The sequence below is a fragment of the Procambarus clarkii genome, chromosome 45 (assembly GCF_040958095.1).
Source record: "Procambarus clarkii isolate CNS0578487 chromosome 45, FALCON_Pclarkii_2.0, whole genome shotgun sequence".
In the NCBI taxonomy this organism is placed as follows: Eukaryota; Metazoa; Arthropoda; class Malacostraca; order Decapoda; family Cambaridae; genus Procambarus; species Procambarus clarkii.
This window is the reverse complement of record NC_091194.1, coordinates 2,851,976-2,867,747: the sequence shown is the minus strand read 5'-3', so window position 1 is coordinate 2,867,747 and position 15,772 is coordinate 2,851,976. Positions and strand designations below refer to the sequence as shown.

Below are 15,772 nucleotides of genomic sequence, written 5' to 3'. Positions count from 1 at the left end.
GGAAATATTTGTTATAAGATATCAAAATTGGGGAAATATTGGTTATAAGATATCAAAATTGGGGAAATATTAGTTATAAGATATCAAAATTGGGGAAATATTGGCTATAATGTGATAAAATTGGGGAAATATTGGCTATAATGTGATAAAATTGGGGAAATATTGGCTATGTGTTTGTTCTTCTGCTACACTTGTTCTCCACTTCCAGCTGTTCTTCAGCTCAATTTGTTCTTCAGTCTAACCTGTTTTTCACCTTAACTGGTTAATCAGCCCCATCTGTTCTTCAGGGGTGTTGTTCAGTTGAACAAAATAAAGCCCATTTATGATTCGTGAAGAACTAGTTCACACTTGCACGTCATAGAACATAATGATGAAGAACATATATATAAACTATAATATACATCATCAACATGCCTTCAGGAATTAATTTATTTGTAAAAAAATGTATATAATTGTTATAATTTCCGATAATTAGTTATAATCGGCAGAATAACCATCAAAAACTTGAGGGATTGTATATGTAATTATATAATTCTTTCCAGTTAAATCCCTAATTATCATCGTTTAGTGCAGTTCAGAATAGCGGTTTTTAAGTGATTTCTGGAGATTATTGCCTCTCGAGGTCAAGGCCAGGCTTCATCAACCACTTACGAAACCTGTACATCTTTTCTCAATCATTGCGACATTGTTTACATTTATTAAATAGGCTATGAACTTTTAAAACTTCAAAACCCAATTGATATAAATATCTTTTATCTATCTATCTATCTATCTATCTATCTATCTATCTATCTATCTATCTATCTGTCTATGAGCAAGCGCAGGCAGAAATATATCCATAAGGTTTTGCTGACACAGCAAGAAATACCAAATGTTCCGCGAGGCTTTCAAATTTCCAACCATATTTTTTTTCATGAATGTACGAGATGAGTAAATTAAATTGGGCAGTTTTCATTAGTCGTAATTGAAAACCATAATTCTCTCTAGTCTGCCCCTCGCTTTCCCATTCTCTAATTCACTTTAGCGACGCCTTTTATCCTCCACAAAGTCGATCATTTGGTGTTTTTCGCTAAGCATTTGAAAATGTCCATTTCTTACCTTTGGCTAGGCTTGTTCTATATAAGAAAATAGGAATTAAGGAAACTGCAGAGGACCTATTGGTCTATATGAGTCCATTATGTTACTGGATTAATCTGTTCTACAGTTCAAATGACTCACTTTCCCCAGCCGGTATTTACCCAGGTTTATTTCATACATGTGTGCGTGTTGGGTGAACATGTCAAAGCCACACAAAACAAAACCCCATGGAACAAAACCCTACGAAACAAAACCCCATGGAACAAAACCCCATGGAACAAAACCACATGGAACAAAACCACATGGAACAAAAAAACGTGGAACAAAACCCCATGGAACAAAACCACATGGAACAAAACCCCATGGAACAAAACCACATGGAACAAAACCACATGGAACAAAAAAACGTGGAACAAAACCCCATGGAACAAAACCACATGGAACAAAACCACATGGAACAAAACCCCATGGAACAAAACCACATGGAACAAAACCTCATGGAACAAAACCACATGAAACAAAACCCCATGGAACAAAACCCCATGGAACAAAACCTCATGGAACAAAACCACATGGAACAAAACCTCATGGAACAAAACCCTGTGGAACAAAACCCCATGGAACAAAACCACATTGAACAAAACCCCATGGAACAAAACCACATAAAACCATTCCGAAACTAGACAAATGCCACAAAAATATGTAGACTTTTCTGTTCCTTTCAATATCTCCAACAATCTGTATTCCGCCAAACCTGTTCCGTTTAGTATTGAAATTGGATCTCCGGAACTACAGAGCCCTGTGGTTTGTTGTGATTCATCCATCACCCCCTGGGGATGGGGCGGGGTGGGGGGGATAGGGGGATAGGTTGGATAAGCGGGAAGGTTAGGAGGCTTGAAGGATGGATGACTGGGAAAGGGGGAGGCCGAGATGATAGGATAGAGAGGGCTAGCGAGGAATGAGGATAGGAAGGATTAGGACAAAGCACCTAGTCAGGATATAGCCCTTGGATGGGATAGGGGAAATATCCTAGGCGCTGGGATGTTTCCCAGTTTTCGGAGCTCATAAACTGTCTAATTAATGTAAACAAACTCGCAAGATCTACAGGCTTCGTAAATGCTGGATGAATCTTTAATGAAAATACTCCAAGTTTACATATTTTTACCCAAGCATTTTCCCTCCAGTGTGGGAACTTGGCTATGGTGGTAACACCTCCCAGGCCGCCAGTGTACACCCAGACCGCCTCCTCCGTATATCTTGATAAATGGTTCTCTCTCTTCTCCTGGCGCTGAGGTAGCTGACCGCTGGCATACTTCCCTGGTTCGTAGCTGGCTTAGAGAGACATAGACAGACAGACAGTCAGAGACAGAAAGACTGGTGGACAAAAACAGAGACAGGGACAAACTCCCACTGGTAGAAAACCCCACTAATCTATACACACAGAAATCACAATAGCGTGATACATCAAATGAACAAATCCACTAATCTACAAGAATCCACTAATCTACAACTCCCAATGCACCTTCTTGTAAATAAATAAATAAATAAATAAATAAATAAATAAATAAATAAATAAGAATGATTGCCCTAATCATTGGTGCGTGGGGTCACAGACGAGGTCATTGTAGCATACATACAGCCAAAATACATGAGAGCAGCAGAGAATTCATTTATGACAGCGGAAGGCACTAAGTAAGCAGGGGAATGCAACGGAAGCAGGTAAAGGGAAGGAAGAGGGGCTTCTGGCAGGAACAACAGCAGGGGGGCCGGACAAAGCAGAGGAGAAGGGGCGCCTGAGACATATTTTAGAATTTAAGGTTTGAACCTGATGGATGAGAGTTTAGTCCTCCCTACCTGCTGATTTATGGGTCAAACAGGAGGGCGTTAGGGTAGGAAGGAGGGAGGGAAGGAGACAGAGGTAGAGGGAATGTTTGAGAGCTGTAGTATGACCTCTCATCTGCTCTTGAATGCTGTGTGTGTTATTCCTGTGAAGCTGCGACAATTCTCTCAAGGTGTAGCCCGTCTGAAAATATACACACCCGTCTACCATGCACCAGACGGGTTTTAGGGGGGTGTGGACCTTACATTTGATGCCTCTGTTCACCTAGTAGTAAATTGGCACCTGGGAGTTAGACAGCTGTTGTGGGTGTAACCTGGAGAAGGTCAATAGTTGACTAGCAGATCTTCGCTAAGACCAACACGCTTCCAGCTGCCGACTACGGAAACAGAAGGGCAGAATGTAGGCAAGAAAGGAAAAGTGTGAGCAAGAAGGTAAGAATGTGGGCAAGAAGGTAAGAAAGTAGAGGGAGGAAAGTGCTGGATTTACACTCTAACTTTCTTCAAATTATTCCATCAAAGTTTACCTCCATTCCTCATTTCTTGGGAATTACCGAGACTAAGGGCTCCTGGCTGGCTAGTGTGGGGGGATAGTGTAAATTTTGGGGCTAGTGTAGGTGTCGGGGATAGTGTGGGTCTGGAAGGATAGTGCGGGGTGTGGGAGGGGAAGGACAGAGAGGGAAAGACCTACCTCAGGCCTTCCCCATCATTAACACTTAGATGAAGTTGGTCGATTTTATGGGGGGTTGGTGGTTGGGGGACTGGTTAGTGGTACGTTATTAAGGGATAGTCTCGGGGGAGGAGAGGATGAAGGGACAGGTGTTTTGGGGGTGGGTTACTGAGGATAGTTCGCTTGCAGGTCCGCAGGAAACCATCAAATATAGATGTAAGACAGAATTCAAGTCATAACTCACCCGTCTATTTCAGATCCCATTCTCAACAAACTCAAATACCAGTATTTTTTAATACTAATGTGTATTAGGTCGTACCAATAAGTATTGTATATTAGTGAGTATTAGTTCGTATTCCGAGTACTATAGCATACTAGTGAGTACTTTTGTATACTATTTGCGAGCGAGTGTATACTGATATACACAAATTCAGGCCCTGAAAAAGACCTCCACTGCAGGCCGTAAACCAGCCTCCACCACTGGTGCAGGCCGCCAGGGAGGCTCCTCAAGACCAGTTTACAATTGCCTTGTTCCTTCCACCATTTCTGTACAAGAAAATTACATTCCCAAGTCAATTTACTCTTCTTCAGGTCACACAAGACTAGACAATGCATTTCTATATAAAACTTTATTTTTTCGTTCCAGCAATGTAGCTCTAGAAAATTGTCTTAAATATAAAATATTGTATAAATTAATACCAGATGCACAATGAAATATACGCGAAAGAGCTAATATATCCTATAGCTAATGGAAAAGAGCTAATATATCCTATAGCTAATGGAAAAGAGCTAATATATGCTATAATATAAGGTATTATACGCTAAGATAAAGAGCCCGTGAGCTTCGCACAGACCAAACAATAGTTTTGGCGCCACAACATTTCTACGAGGATTACGGACTTATAACAAAAACAAATTGTGCTGCGGATCAGTGGGTCTCCTGTTGTTGTATAAAATAATTCCAGACGCGATTGAAATTGCTAGAGCGAGTGAATGTTGCAGTTGAAGGGTCAGGGGTCATGTGGAGGGACTAGTTCATGCGTGCATGCGTAGCAGTTGAAGGGTTAAGTGTTACATAAACTGATCAGTTCGTGTGCACTAATGTGCAACCGTTGAATGGTCGTGAGTCACATGAACGTAGCAGATTGCAAGCGGACGTGCGTAGCAGTTCAAGGGTTAATAGTCACACGAAGGGGAAACATTCGCATGTGTACATGCAGGCGATGAGTCACAATAACGTGGCTGAAGAATGTTGACCAGACCACACACTAGAAGGTGAAGGGACGGAACGACGTTTCGGTCCGTCCTGGACCATTCTCAAGTCAGATCGACTTGAGAATGGTCCAGGACAGACCGAAACGTCGTCGTCCCTTCACTTTCTAGCGTGTGGTCTGGTCAGCATGTGCACAAGTATAATGCTGTGCAGATGCTTATCTATTATGTGGCTGTGGGAGTCGAACTCCAGTTCCCAGGCTCGCCTTTGTGGTATTGATTACATATTTTGTCTGGGTCTCAATCATTTTGTCCAGCCTGGCTTTGTCCTAGAGTACACTGTTACCCTCTTCTGTGTCCAGGGGATGAGGACTTGACGTGTGTGTGAGGGATGAGGATGGGGGGTTTATGAGGTATTAAGGCAGGGCGAGTATGAGGGATTATATTGCAAATCAACATCCAGTTGACTGGCCTAATCAATGAACCAGAACAACATCGTTCAACACACCCCACACTGTTGCAAAGATCCACATCACCGTTGCTCCCAATGTTGCAAATGTTAACACTACCGTTGTAAAGGTCAACACCTGTTGCAGAGGTCATCACCATTGCAGAGGTCAACACCACCATTGCAGAGGTCAACACCGTTGTTGCACAGTTATGATACATTGGGCCGTGAGAGGCTTAGCGAGCGCCAGTAATCTGTTGAGAGCAGCAGCAGCTAAACGTATTTGTTGTATTTGTCGAGTTATTTGTTGTGTTTGTTGAGTTATTTGTTGTGTTTGTTGGGTTATTTGTTGTATGTGTCGAGTTATTTGTTGTATTTGTTGAGTTATTTGTTGTGTTTGTTGAGTTATTTGTTGTGTTTGTTGAGTTATTTGTTGTGTTTGTTGAGTTATTTGTTGTATTTGTTGAGTTATTTGTTGTGTTTGTTGGGTTATTTGTTGTGTTTGTTGAGTTATTTGTTGTGTTTGTTGAGTTATTTGTTGTGTTTGTTGGGTTATTTGTTGTATGTGTCGAGTTATTTGTTGTTTTTGTTGAGTTATTTGTTGTGTTTGTTGAGTTATTTGTTGTGATTGTTGAGTTATTTGTTGTGTTTGTTGAGTTATTTGTTGTGATTGTTGAGTTATTTGTTGTGTTTGTTGAGTTATTTGTTGTGTTTGTTGAGTTATTTGTTGTGTTTGTTGAGTTATTTGTTGTGTTTGTTGAGTTATTTGTTGTGTTTGTTGAGTTATTTGTTGTGTTTGTTGAGTTATTTGACAATTTGCTAATCACAGGAGACGATGGTAACCACCCCCCCCCCCTGCAGTTTTCAAAATATCTGAAATGTCGGAAATTTGACTCCTGAGCGTGATTTTTCAGCCGAATTCTGACTCTCTGCACCTATTTTGAATTTGAAAATATGACAATTAATGAAAACGGCGATGCATATGGCCACTGCTGGTAGCTATATCATCGCTGTTGCAAAGATCCACATCACCGTTGCTCCCAATGTTGCAAATGTCAACACTACCGTTGCAGAGGTCATCACCGTTGTTGCACAGTTATGATACATTGGGCCGTGAGAGGCTTAGCGAGCGCCAGTAATCTGTTGAGAGCAGCAGCAGCTAAACGTATTTGTTGTATTTGTTGAGTTATTTGTTGTGTTATTTGTTGTGTTTGTTGAGTTATTTGTTGTGTTTGTCGAGTTATTTGTTGTATTTGTTGTGTTATTTGTTGTATTTGTTGTGTTATTTGTTGTATTTCTTGTGCTTGTTGTGTTATTTGTTGTATTTGTTGTGTTTGTTGAGTTATTTGTTGTGTTTGTTGGGTTATTTGTTGTGTTTGTTGAGTTATTTGTTGTGTTTGTTGGGTAATTTGTTGTGTTTGTTGAGTTATTTGTTGTGTTTGTTGGGTTATTTGACATTATGGTCATCACAGGTGACAATGGCAGTCACAGGTGACAATGGCAGTCACAGGTGACAATGGCAGTCACAGGTGACAGTGGCAGTCACAGGTGACAATGATAGTCACAGGTGACAATGGTCATCACAGGTGACAATGGTCATCACAGGTGACAATGGTCATCACAGGTGATAATGGTCATCACAGGTGACAATGGCAGTCACAGGTGACAATGGCAGTCACAGGTGACAATGGTAGTCACAGGTGACAATGGCAATCAAATCACCTATAACGATGTAATTACCGTTTAATGAAAATATTATAAACGTTAATTATTTTGATAATTAAATTCCTCTAAGGATATTAAACACAAAATTATTATTAATTTCTTATTAAAATATTAAAAATGTTTTTCCAGGGATAAATTAACTGTAATCTAACCAGGTTCACATGTAATGGAAAAAAGTAATTTCGATTAAAAAAAAGCTTTACACGTACACAAAAGCTAAGCTTGGGTACTGGGGAAGGCTTAGTACCCAGAGTAATCAGGGCTCTTAGAGGCTCGAACCCTGGACCCCATGAGTGTGAGATCGAAGTTATCTCAGCTATTGAGTATTCTTAAGTCTGGCCAAGGAAGCTTTATTGAGTGTGTTGCTATAGCTTGTTCAAATATCTCATGCTGCGATATGTTCAAATGTCTGCACGATGCACGATATATCTATAGCGTATATAGCGTATATATCTATACGCTATAGGTATTGCGTTGCAAGAAACCAATTTCTTCCATAAAGTTCGTGGGGAGGGAGCCAAATCTTACAGTATAAATTGTATGAGGAAATTAATGGGTCAGGGAGAAAAAAATAGGAGACGGAAAAAGAAAATAGGCAGGGAAACGTTGTGAAATGTGAAGATAATATTCCGTAGAGTTTTATTGTGTCGTCTCCGTCTCAATAAGTTCTTTACGGATTTGACCAATTCGTTAAAAATATGATATGTTAGTAAACCCAAAAGCACCGTAACATTGATGCTTCTTTGTCTATACAACGGGCTGGCTGATAGACTCAATAGACACGATAGATAATACAACATATATATATTAAAATATTGCCGTTGCAAAAGCAAAAGGGAAAATAAACACGGAACAAGATCTGTGGAAACTACTGAAAGTTGTTCGTATATCCAGGTAAATCACAGGTAAATTTGCATGACTCGAGGCAGGTTCAATGCATTTTGCAATAGTGCAAAACGGGAGAATCCTGCGTGGCGATTAAATCGCTATACGCTATATCTAGATGCGTATATTATACGTATCTATACGCTATATCTAGATGCGTATATTATACGTATCTATACGCTATATCTAGATGCATATATTATACGCATCTATATGCTATATCTAGATGCATATATTATTCGCATCTATATGCTATATCTAGATGCATATATTATTCGCATCTATACACGTATATCTAGATGTGTATGTTATATGCATCTATACGCTATATCTAGATACGTATATTATACGCATCTATACGCTATATCTATATGCGTATATTATTCATAGGGCCTCGGCGAATACATTAATACATACTGACACCAAAAAAAATATTAGGTGCAGGAAACTCCAAGTTAGAGAGAATTTTCAGAGTTCTAACACTAGTTAGAACTTAATTGTTAGAAGTTCTTTAAGCACGTTTCCTTACATCTCATGCCTCTATTCACCTAGCTGTAAATAGGTACCTGGGAGATACTTGACTGTTGTGGGTTGCATCTTGGGAAAAAGTAAGTACGTGGCCTAGAGGACCTCGATAAGCCGAACCAACCTGTCATCTCACAAGATAAATTATGTTTTTTTTTTACGGAGTCATCCAATACGTTAAAAATGCGACATAGTGAAAATTAAAGCACCGGAATACTGACTTTCTTTGTGCACCGGTATCGACAGGTTAGGTGGCTTGGTTGGGTTTATAAGTTTCTGGTTAGGGAGCCGGTCGGCCGAGCGGACCGCACGCTGGACTTGTGATCCTGTGGTCCTGGGTTCGATCCCAGGCACCGGCGAGAAACAATGGGCAAAGTTTCTTTCACCCTATGCTCCTGTTACCTAGCAGTAAAATAGGTACCTGGGTGTTAGTCAGCTGTCACGGGCTGCTTCCTGGGGGTGGAGGCCTGGTCGAGGACCGGGCCGCGGGGACACTAAAGCCCCGAAATCATCTCAAGATAACCTCAAGATAGGCCAAATAGACATATAATCTTCGCAAAAATACAGATTTTTATCGATGAAATATATTGCCATCTGGATAAGGGGGGGGGGAAATACTTGTAATATACTGACGAAATATACTACCATCTGTGTGTATACAATATACTTTTGATCAAGTGGAAGGCGATGGTGGTGATTGTGGTAGTGATGATGGTGGTTACAGTGAGGATTTATGGTGTTGATATTGAGGGATGAACCCCCTCCAACACCCCACCATTGTTGCTACGGGAATAACCATCGACCCTGCAAGATTGCATAGTTGTTGCCTTCGTAAAACCTTTTCCCCAGCACCATATTTGCAAGTCTCACGTCCCGACACAGAGCGGTTATGTTTGGGTAACGCCATCCTATCTGTATATATCTGCGTGTGTAAGTTGATCAGGTGTGTGTGTGTGTGTGTGTGTGTGTGTGTGTGTGTGTGTGTGTGTGTGTGTGTGTGTGTGTGTGTGTGTGTGTGTGTGTGTGTGTGAGAGTGTGTGTGTGTGTGTGTGTGTGTGTGTGTGTGTGTGTGTGTGTGTGTGTGAGTGTGTGTGTGTGTGTGTGACTGTGTGTGTGTGTGTGTGTGTGTGTGTGTGTGTGTGTGTGTGTGTGTGTGTGTGTGTGTGTGTGTGTGTGTGTGTGTGTGTGTGAGAGAGCTTTACTGAATATAATCGATCGAAAAAATTGGATTAATGATTCTAACACGAGACTTCTGTTTGCCTCTCACTCTCTCTCTCTCTCTCTCTCTCTCTCTCTCTCTCTCTCTCTCTCTCTCTCTCTCTCTCCCTCTCTCCCTCACAACATCAGCGCCACACAAGGCATCGTTACATACGGCTTTGTTTACGAGTCGATCATAAACACAACTTTACTACATCCAAAGTTTCCTGATCCACTTTTAACACCCCAATTATCCTCACGTACTGCTGTTTCACCTGCCCATTTACAAGTGACCCTTTGATGATGAATTCTTTTTCTAGAGTTTCATCCGCTGAGGGAATATTGACATAATACACGGGGGGGGGGGAGGGTAGTCGATATGGCTATTATACCCTCGCGTGTATACCCAATGGCCTAGTTTACCTCGATATCGCAATACGTTTTGGGTTGTTTATCACTTGCGCTAAGTGGTTGGTATCGACCACTGCATGTTTGCTAAGTGGGAGGAGGTGTGTGTTAGCCGGTACAATGATACACATTGTACGTGACGCGTCGCGCCTGAAATAGGTCAAGTGGTTGGGCAATTTTCCCTCATCATGTCATCATATCCCCACTCTTATTATATCCCGTTTTCATTTGCTGCTAAAACATTAAATATCTGCTTGAACACTAAATATCTGCTTAAATATTAAATATCTGCTTAAATATTAAATATCTGCTTAAATATTAAATATCTGCTTAAACATTTAATATTCGCTTAAATAATAAATATCCGCTTAAACATTAAACATCCACTTAAACATTAAACATCCGCTTAAACATTAAACATCCGCTTAAACATTAAACATCCACTTAAACATTAAACATCCGCTTAAACATTAAACATCCGCTTAAACATTAAAAATACAATAAACAGAGCATATTTTCACAGCATGAAGAGCATATCTAGCATCAACATCATATTTTCGCAGCATGAATGGGGGTCCGAGTGAGCAGACTGACCCGCGCGATCAACGCACGCTGTCATATAGATTTTAACAACTCCGTGTCTGTGCCTATTCCTGTCGTCTCTGCCTGTCCGTCTGTCTCCGAGTCCAACACACAGTTATTTACGTCTGAACTGTTGCCCCTTGACCAAAACAGACAGGCATTTGTTTGGCAACACGTTGTCATTTTTGGTGAGGGGGAAAATGTTAGCGTTCTCGAGTCGAATATTTTACCTTTTCAAATGGATATAATCTCGCATTGTCGTTGGATATTTATGTGGAGGAAAACATGTGTTGTTTTGTATATATACACGGTGTTCTGAGGGACTTTTGACTCACTCTAATGGGGTGTCATTCACAGGTTTTGCTATATTAACGCGAAATATATTCCTAGGTAAATATCTGGAATTTGACGCATATATTTTTCAGCTTAAAAGACAAAAAATTGGTTTACTGCCATTTCCAGGTAAAGCTTGACTGCCTCTAACAGGATAATAGAGGCACGAAACCTGCAAAAAGCCAAGATGGTTCGAAGTGAGTTTCGAACTCAGTGTGGATGATTCGTAGCGACTAATATGAGCAAACTAGGTGATTCATAACGAATAGCTATGAGCAGTAATTAATTTTCAGCATTTACCAGAGTAGAAACTGTTATCGCTAGCAAGCAATTTTCACAGTTAACTAGTTTATTAAATTTTTTATCTTCTCAAATTTTATTCCCCTTTCCCTAGTAACAATTCCCTCACTTAATCAACTATCTCTAGCCAAACTACCACCTATCATAACTAACCAGTCTACCAGATCTAACCATTAACCAATCTATCTCCTCTTACAAGTAATTAAACTACCACCTCTAACCACTAACAACTTTAAGTTGGCTTGTGAATTTTTAATTTGGATGCTCAGCGTGTGGCAAGACTGGTGGACAGAGCCAGGGCTGCCATACTCAATTTGAGTTGAGTATTTTAGCAATTAACTATTCAAACATCTGCTCTAACTTGGCCTCTAAGTACTCTTGTATTTAATAATACATCTTCAGAAGGATGGGATCATGTTCATATCCCGTCCTTCTGAAGATGTATTATTAAATACACAAGTTCTTAAGGAAATTCCTGTCTTAATCCTTCCTTCGTGGTATATATATATATATATATATATATATATATATATATATATATATATATATATATATATATATATAGAGAGAGAGAGAGAGAGAGAGAGAGAGAGAGAGAGAGAGAGAGAGAGAGAGAGAGAGAGAGAGAGAGAGAGAGAGAGAGAGAGAGAGAGAGAGATTATTAAAACAGTGGCTCTTATCATTATACCGTCTCTCTTTCTCCCCTTGTCTGTCTCTCTGTCTGTCTGTCTGTCACTCATTCTATATTTAATACTAAAAAGATATAATTTCAGTATATATAAAAAGACATTCCAACATGCCAGCAAACAGCTGGTATTCCCTCCTCAGCCCAGCCCTTGTGTCTTCTATTATTAAAATCTAAATAGAATTCTCACGTATGTTTGTTATGACAACCTGTCTCAGGGTTTATCAAACATTTACGCGTCCACTTACGAAACCTGTACATCTTTCCTCAATCACGGCGGCTTTGTTTAACGTTTACTAAACAGTTTACCAGCTTGGAGACTTCACAACCCGAGGTTATTATTGTTATAAACAACCTCGTAGTGCTCCGGAGCTCATTAACTAGTGATGGAGTGATGGAAGTGGTGACCTAGTAGAAGGCGCAGAGGCTAAGGTCGCTCAGTCAATTCGTCGTCCTAAAATTATCGTCCTTACAGCAGCTAATTGGTCAAACGTACTTAAATGGCACTGTTAAACCCCCAAAGAAATACCCGTTTTGCAATTCCGAATTACCTCAAAGGGCAAAATTGAAAACTAACGAGCCAATCCTGTCCCAGTACTCTTAGGCCTAATATATTCTATCATAGGCCTAATATAGTAAATATATGTGCTCCACGAGGCCTAGAAATGTTTTTTTGTTTTTCTACCATGCCTGCTATGTAGTTAATTAAACAAAATGTGAACATTGTAAGACATTGTAAGTCTATTTTTGTAGTATTATGGTCACAGAGAACCGGGAACCAAGAGTTGGAGCTTGTACAGTACTTCAGCTCTCTCCACACAGACCCAGACACCCTTGGATCCTGCAGAAAATATCCTCTAAACATCCTGAATAAATTGGCTGATAAAACTACATAGTGAAAGCCAAATTTCTGCCCCAACGCCTCAACGTTGCTATTAAGAGAGGAAGCGCCCCTCCCAACTGACCACACAGTCACTACCAACCACAGCAACACACACACACACGAGGCTGTCAATCCCTGTCAATCCCTGTCAATCCCTGTCAACCACCCGTCACCATAACACCCCCTCAAGCACCGCCCCCTTCAACCGGATCCGGTAACGGTGGGTAGACAGTTAAACTGTGTGTAACACCACTGTCCGCTGGTAGCGCCAGCACGGGGGAGAGTGTTGGGCTTCCTCACCGCATTACCACTCTCAGAGGAAGTCAAACAAGAGGAAAACAAGCAAGGGGAAGGCAAGAAGGGGGAAGTCAAGGCAGAGACAGTAGAGTAACAAGCACAAGGATAAAATCTACTTCAGAAACGTGGAGTTTTAAAGAATGGTAATAAAGATGTTTTACGAAGAAAGGACCACACAAGGAAGAGAATAAAGAACAATAATGAGAAAACAAAGACATACCAAAAAGAAATAGACAAAAATAAAGAGGAAATGCACAAAATTAAACGAGGAAACAGACAAATAAGACACACACACACACACACACACACACACACACACACACACACACACACACACACACACAGACACAGACACAGACACAGACACACAGACACACACACATACACACACACACACACACACACACACACACACACACACACACACACACACACACACACACACACACACACACACACACAGAGGGGAGGTGGCTGGCTGGCTCCCCTTACCAGGTTAGCTCAGTCAGGCGGCTGCCACCGTAGCGTGCAGACGTGTCCGCTCTCTCTCTCCCACACATCCCTATCATTCGCTCGCGTTCCCTCTACAAGCACATCTCTCTCCTCTAGAACTGTGTCTAGCAAATATGTGCCCTCTAATACATAGTGCTCTACACGATGTGTAGCTGCATATACTCGCGTGTGTTTACAACATTGTAAGTGATATTTACATAATTCATTTATAATCATCTGATACCATTAGTGAATGTTATTAACGTTAAAATCGAAGTTAGTGTATATTAAACGTACAGGAAATGTGAAGAAATACGATTAATTAGTCTGATGTTATGATGTGAATCTGAGGATGTTACCTGCGGGTGATAACTCAGAGATGAAATACATATGTGACTCTCGCTGGATGCTGAGTGGGAGATGTGATGCTCCTTAACTTCATCCCTAAGCTTCGTGTCCTCATATCCCAGCTACATGTTTTCATATCCCAGGTCCTTGTTCTCATATCCCAGCTTCTTGTTCTCATATCCCAGCTTCTTGTCCTCGTATCTCAGCTATTTGTCCTCATATCCCAGCTCCTTGTCCTCATACCCCAGCTCCTTGTCCACATATCCCAGCTCCTTGTCCTCATATCCCAGCTCCTTGTCCACATATCCCAGCTCCTTGTCCTCATATCCCAGCTCCTTGTCCACATATCCCAGCTCCTTGTCCTCATATCCCAGCTCCTTGTCCACATATCCCAGCTCCTTGTCCTCATATCCCAGCTCCTTGTCCACATATCCCAGCTCCTTGTCCACATATCCCAGCTCCTTGTCCTCATATCCCAGCTCCTTGTCCTCATATCCCAGCTTCTTGTCCTCATATCCCAGCTCCTTGTCCTCTTATCCCAGCTCTTTGTCCGCATATCCCAGCTCCTTGTCCTCATATCCCAGCTTCTTGTCCTCATATCCCAGCTCCTTGTCCTCTTATCCCAGCTCCTTGTCCACATATCCCAGCTCCTTGTCCACATATCCCAGCTCCTTGTCCTCATATCCCAGCCAATTACCAGAGAATTAACTGCCTGAAATTAAGGTATCTCCCCCCCCCCCTGCTTCAGTTAGGCCTATGACCCTTACACTCATCTAATACGTCCCATTCTTTATGGAATCGACCAATACGTTAGAAATACGACGTATTAATTCCAATTAAAGCCCCATAATATAACGTTTTCTATACCTCGTCCTCGGTGGGTTAGGTGGGTAGGTTGGGCTTGTACTTGGGTGGGTAAAACGGTTGTGTTTTGTACGGAGTACTTGGCAGGCTCTCAATAGACTCTAACTAGCTGGTTGGCCGCGTTTACTAATGATCGTTCAGATGCGTTTTTCATTTGGATGTGATTGTGTTGATTTGTCACTATACTTAGTCTCTCTGTATCTCTTCCTCTGTCTCTGTCTGTCTGTCTGTCTGTCTGTCTGTCTGTCTGTCTGTCTGTCTGTCTGTCTGTCTCTTTCTCTCTCTCTCTCTCTCTCTCTCTCTCTCTCTCTCTCTCTCTCTCTCTCTCTCTCTACACCGTTTTTTCTCACCGTTTACTCACCTAGTTGTGTTTGCGGGGGTTGAGCTCTGGCTCTTTGGTCCCGCCTCTCAACCGTCAATCAACAGGTTTACAGATTCCTGAGCCTATTGGGCTCTATCATATCTACACTTGAAACTGTGTATGGAGTCAGCCTCCACCACATCACTTCCTAATGCATTGCATTTGTCAACCACTCTGACACTAAAAAAGTTCATTCTAATATCTCTGTGGCTCATTTGTGTGTGTGCGTGTGCGTGCGTATGAGTATGCGTGTGCGTTGGTGTGAGTTTGTGCTTGCGGGGGTTGAGCTCTGGCTCTTTGGGCCCGCCTCTCAACTGTCAATCAACTTTTTTTTTCCACACACACACACACACGCACACAGGAAGCCGCCCGTAGCAACTGTCTAACTCCCAGGTACCTATTTACTACTGGGTGAACAGGTACATCAGGGAAAAAGAAACTCTACCCATTTGTTTCCGCCTCCGCGGGGGATAGAACCCAGGCCCTTAGGACTACGAATCCCGAACGCTGTCCACTCACCCGTCAGGCCCCCCTGTGCGTGTGTGCGTGTGATTGCGTGCGTTTGTGCGTGCGATAGAGAACACGTGTTATCGAGCGTGTGAGCGATGATTTATGCCTCCCTGGTTGATATTAAATGCAATACC

General features: G+C 41.5%; 1 protein-coding gene across 1 annotated transcript in view; it reads left to right on the top strand.

Annotated features, from left to right (window-relative positions):
* The first annotated feature begins 13,568 nt into the window (after positions 1-13,568).
* Positions 13,569-15,772, top strand: part of LOC123769876 (protein O-mannosyl-transferase TMTC1) — a 28,353-nt gene continuing 26,149 nt past the window's right edge. Inside the window, exon 1 of the mRNA XM_069301157.1 lies at positions 13,569-13,758. The gene's annotated coding sequence lies outside the window, so the exon portion shown is untranslated. The remainder of the gene's footprint in view (positions 13,759-15,772) is intronic.